The sequence below is a fragment of a genome, unplaced genomic scaffold (genome assembly GCF_019419815.1).
Source record: "Pyrus x bretschneideri cultivar Hongxiangsu unplaced genomic scaffold, Pyrus_bretschneideri_v1 Contig65, whole genome shotgun sequence".
NCBI classification, from domain to species: Eukaryota; Viridiplantae; Streptophyta; class Magnoliopsida; order Rosales; family Rosaceae; genus Pyrus; species Pyrus x bretschneideri.
The window spans coordinates 1,594,730-1,600,994 of NW_025999804.1; positions in this window are offsets into that span (position 1 = coordinate 1,594,730).

Here is a 6,265-nt window from a genome sequence, read left to right on the forward strand (position 1 = left end):
GCATATAAGTCGGAGTCACCTCTAGTGACCTGTACGACTTATCCATATCTCATCAATCCTGGCTAGCATATAAGTCGGAGTCACCTATAGTGACCTGTACGACTTATCCATATCTTATCAATCCTGGCTAGCATATAAGTCGGAGTCACCTCTAGTGACCTGTACGACTTATCCATATCTTATCAATCCTGGCTAGCATATAAGTCGGAGTCACCTATAGTGACCTGTACGACTTATCAATATCTTATCAATCCTGGCTAGCATATAAGTCGGAGTCACCTATAGTGACCTGTACGACTTATCTATATCTTATCAATCCTGGCTAGCATATAAGTCGGAGTCACCTCTAGTGACCTGTACGACTTATCCATATCTTATCAATCCTGGCTAGCATATAAGTCGGAGTCACCTATAGTGACATGTACGACTTATCTATATCTTATCAATCCTGGCTAGCATATAAGTCGGAGTCACCTATAGTGACCTGTACGACTTATCTATATCTTATCAATCCTGGCTAGCATATAGCTCAATAAGTATACCTGCACACGAGTCGGAACCACCTAAAGTGGTCTGTACGACAGGACTGGGTGTAAATAAATAAGCTCAAGTGCTACGATCACGTGAAGACTGGGCGAATAATCGCGGGTCACCTACGAGTCGGAACCACCTAAAGTGGTCTGTACGATAGGACTGTGCACCTACCTTGAATCCAAGGTGAGCATAAGGTGCGGGAGGTGAACATCACGTGAAGGACTGTGCCCTGGCCATGGGCGGGAGCACTAACACCGGGGGTGCAGGTTATGAGCTCTCTAAGCATCTCAATATAACATGTGTAACTCATGGCAACCAGTACGACAGTATCGAAGTTGCCTAACACATAACTGTAGTCGTGCTATAACGCAATCGATTCAACTAGTACCATAAACTCACCTGAACTTACCAGGGTGTCCTGAGTTCACCTTTGCACTTGAAAGCATTCCCAATAATTATATGCAAGTAATATACATATTGATATACTATGATGCAATCTAATACTCAACCATGTCGTAGCATGTTCAATTATAAACAATACAGTGAGAAGTGTACAATCAATAACGCATTACTCCCAAACTACTTATTTTCAGGGATAATTATCCATGACGACCCAATTAACACTAATTTAGCTAACTAATTCATAAAACTAAAACTTGCCTTTACCAATTTCCTTCGCCTTACTCAATTTCCCAAGTAAGGCTTTGGTCTCAAATATTTTATGGCTGCATCTAACGTCTCGTTAGACTGCCTACGTACCCTAAATAGGGATCAAGCCATTCGTAGTTCATATCGTACTTCAAGCATTCACAATAATTATATATGAGAGTAATATACCTAATCAATTTAAAAGTGTCGATAGAACTCTCAATAATATGTACGATAAAAAGGAAAAGATCCACTTACTTGGAGTCCATGCTATGATTCTCTAGCGCACACATCGAGGCGTCCTGAATGATTGGTCCCTGTGACCAATTATCAAATCACATCTCAGAACTCTTATCCGAAGAGTACGTAATTCACATAAAACACAACCTCAACGACATTCTAAAATAGTTTGATACCCATTGACCACAAGTCAACCGTCGATCAAAGATCGACGGTAGGGTTTACAACCCTGTATAACTTGACCCGGAAGATCCGCATATCAGATTTCCAATCCGCAACTCCCAACGATACACAATATGTTTCAAGAATAACATACTAAAATTTCATTACGATCCAACGGTCAGATCTCCGCCAATTGCCTAAAACAAGTGGCCATGGACATTTATTTTACTAACTTACAAATCCAATTCAGGAAGATCCGTAAGTCGGATTCCCGATCTGTAAATTCCTATAATCTTTAAATATTACGTATTATAATATATCCCATTTTGGTGACGATCCAACGGTCGGATCATCGATTCACATTTTTATCAAGTAACGTATCGTAACGAATTTAGGTTCCAACTATCAACCTACGTCATTCAAATGAAAAAACTGAATTCAAGACATTTGACATAGCCTAAAAATAGCATTGGCGGCCCACTGGCCACGCGCCGCCGCACGCGCCGCCGCGGGTGGCGGTCGGCCGCCCCGACTCGCCAGAAAATCCAACTATTTCCAAAAATTCTCAAACTTCACAGAAATGAAGATCTCAGTGAGTGGAGCAACTTTCATACCTGCCACGAAGTCCAAAAGTGGACGGAAGATGGTCAATTTTTCCCACGAAGCCGGCGGATGCCTAAAACTTCCCGACGTCGATTCGTCGTCTACGGTGGTCCAACGGGGTCAAGGTTGGTTGGGTTTTGCTCCTGGGATGATGGGCTACAAAGCCCAAGTGGTGGAATCGGCCATTGCTTTGCCGATTTGCCGGAAAATCGAAAAGGTTGGCCGGAGCACCATTGATTTTCGTCAACTTTCGTGGCCTCAAACCGCCTCATACCATGGTCAATCAAGGTGGTTCTTGGGTGGGTTTTGTAGAGGGGAATGAGAGCTTCAAGATGGTGGTGGTGGCATCGAAAAACTCCACCGGAGTTGGCCGGAATCGGCCTTGGAAGATGGTCTCGTGGTGGCGCGGGTATGGGTGCACGGGAAGCTCTCTTCCCTTTTTTTTTTTTTTTTTTTTTTTTTTTTTTTTTTTTTTTTTTTTTTTTTTTTTTTTTTTTTTTTTTTTTCTTTTTTTTTTTTTCTTCTTCTTTCTTTCTTTCTGTCTTTCCTCCCTCCGTTTCTGATTTTGGGCTTCTCCCACAAAGTGGGGGTTTAATTTAAATACACACTAAACCTTGAATAACCAATTTCGAACGTCCGTAACTATACCGTTATAATCCGGACGCGCAAACGGCTTTCGCCTATACGTTCGTACCAAAGAGTACTACGAGGATATGCTTAAAGAAAAAGTCTCACATCTCTCAAGTCGATGGTCAACGGAAGTCAAAGTCCTTACCTCTAGGGTAATTTAGTAAATTCACGCTTTTAAAATAAAATAAAAACGTAAAATTTGGAACGGGTTGTCACAATAATAATTATACCCCCAAAATATTAAGTCTATCTATACTAATTATATATATATATATATATATATATATATATTAAATTTTATAAAAACTATAATGCATATTAATTAATAATTTAATATGCATGAATCATGATCATGCATTTGCCAACTTGCCGCCCTTTTTGAAAAAAAAAATGGAGGGAAAATGAAAATGTTAAGAAAAGTTGAAAATAAAACAAAAAAGTGAGGGAATTAGGGAAAGATGTTGGAGGGAAAAGTGAAAATGATAAGAAAAAGTTGAAAAGGAAACAAAAAAAAAAGGGAAAAATGAAAATTAATAGAAGTGGTGAGAAATTTTTTATTTTTTTTTAAGTTATTAACTTTTTATCACACACATGATTGTCATGACATATCTCACTATTTTTATAATGACACACGTGACACGTGATGTATGTACTATTCCGTGTACCAGTCAATTATAATTTATACGTACAAAATAAATAGATTTAAATCTACTTAATAAATATATATATATATACACACACACACACACGGAACTTGATTGATGGCATACGAATTCTCCAAAACTAATTTCAACGATCCCAACCGTCAAACTTGTTTGTATATGCTTTGAGATCACATCAACAAAAAATCATAAAAAATAAACATTCAGAGATCAAGTAACGGGACAAAGCTTTTCAACGGTTATAAACGAAAAATCACGATTTAACGGTTATTTTAACTCTGATTTTGATGATTTTTTATAACTACACTCCTTGACCCTATATGAATACAATGAATGAATTCGATCTTCAATTTAAAATATTTACACAAGTGGATACCACAAAATCTTTTGTTATACTTAATGAAAGTATAAATAAACTCTAAGTGTTAGTTAATCTATCGTTTTACGAATTCTCCAAAACTAATTTCAACGATCTAAACCGTCAAAATTGTTTGTATATGCTTGGAGATCACATCAGCAAAAAATCACAAAAAAAAAACATTCAGAGATCAAGTAACGGGACAAAGCTTTTCAACGGTTATAAACGAAAAATCACGATTTAACGGTTATTTTAACTCCGATTTTGATGATTTTTTATAACTACACTCCTTGACCCTATATGAATACAATGAATGAATTCGATCTTCAATTTAAAATATTTACACAAGTGGATACCACAAAATCTTATGTTATACTTAATAAAAGTATAAATAAACTCTAAGTGTTAGTCAATCTATCGTTTTACGAATTCTCCAAAACTAATTTCAACGATCCAAACCGTCAAAATTGTTTGTATATGCTTGGAGATCACATCAGCAAAAACTCACAAAAAAAAAAACATTCAAAGATCAAGTAACGGGACAAAGCTTTTCAACGGTTATAAACGAAAAATCACGATTTAACGGTTATTTTAACTCCGATTTTGATGATTTTTTATAACTACACTCCTTGACCCTATATGAATACAATGAATGAATTCGATCTTCAATTTAAAATATTTACACAAGTGGATACCACAAAATCTTATGTTATACTTAATAAAAGTATAAATAAACTCTAAGTGTTAGTCAATCTATCGTTTTACGAATTCTCCAAAACTAATTTCAACGATCCAAACCGTCAAAATTGTTTGTATATGCTTGGAGATCACATCAGCAAAAACTCACAAAAAAAAAACATTCAAAGATCAAGTAACGGGACAAAGCTTTTCAACGGTTATAAACGAAAAATCACGATTTAACGGTTATTTTAACTCCGATTTTGATGATTTTTTATAACTACACTCCTTGACCCTATATGAATACAATGAATGAATTCGATCTTCAATTTAAAATATTTACACAAGTGGATACCACAAAATCTTATGTTATACTTAATGAAAGTATAAATAAACTCTAAGTGTTAGTCAATCTATCGTTTTACGAATTCTCCAAAACTAATTTCAACGATCCAAACCGTCAAAATTGTTTGTATATGCTTGGAGATCACATCAGCAAAAAATCACAAAAAAAAAACATTCAGAGATCAAGTAACGGGACAAAGTTTTTCGACAGTTATAAACGAAAAATTAAGATTTAACGGTTATTTTAACTCTGATTTTGATGAATTTTAACAGCTACACTCCTTGACCCTATATGAATACAAAGAATGAATTTGATCTTCAATTTAAAATATTTACACTAGTGGAATTTATATACTTAATAAAGTATGAATCAACTATAATATTAATAATTATATACATTTAATATTTGTAATAGATTAGTAGTGTATGTATTATTTTTTTTATTAGGCTTTCATTTTCGAGTGTAGATATAGTACTTGAACGAGAAATGTTTTAATGTTTTCAAGTAATATTTATGTCGCAATGTGTGGTATGTGCAAATTGTAAAAAAATATATATTTTTCTTAACGGGTCATAACGGGTCGGGTTACTTTACCCGTTGGGTAAAGTGACACGACCTGTTAAGGACCCGTTAAGATAACGGGTGTGACACGACACGACCCGTTAAGATAACAGGTGTTACACGAAAACGACACGAACACGACAGACACGACCCGTTTGCCAGGCCTAGCTGTGGGCAGTCGTATTCAGCTTTTGGGACCTTTAGGGGTGTGAGCTGCTCGTGGATGCATTTGAGAAGCGTACCCATTTATTGAGGGCAATCTTATCTTTCTTGGGAAAAAGTCCACCTGTCGCCTCTAGAATTTTTGGGACTATTTTAGGCTCCACAAATGCCCCCACACTTGTTGGGCTGCTCGTAGTAAAAGGGCAGTAGGTGTAGAAATCCCAAGCTGCTTGGGTTTGTAAAGTTGTTTCCCAATTTGAACTTTATCTCCTTTCTTGATTTGGAGATAGACTTCTTCTAGGAAAAGGAAACCAATTGCCCCTAATACCTATTTAATTTTCCCTTAAGTAGGGGATTAAATAAATTTGGAGAGCAATCATCATTCCAACAAGGAAGAGAAGCCAAAGGAAAATTTTCTAACCCTCCCCTAGCTTTCTTTTTCTCTTGCCCTTACAAAGAGTCGTCTCTCGTTGTTGTTCTTCTTCTCTGTGCTGCACCAAAAGTAAGAAAATTTGAATTTTGTTTTTCTTGATTTTTTTGGGAATCTTGGGACTTGAAAAATTGGCTCGGCGGGGACCGAGGGTGTGGGTGACACATGACAAGGGAGCCACGGGACTGCTGTGCATAGTGGGTAGCATGGTGGTGCGGCGCGGGAATCGGTAGTCGTGGGCTAGGTGGTCA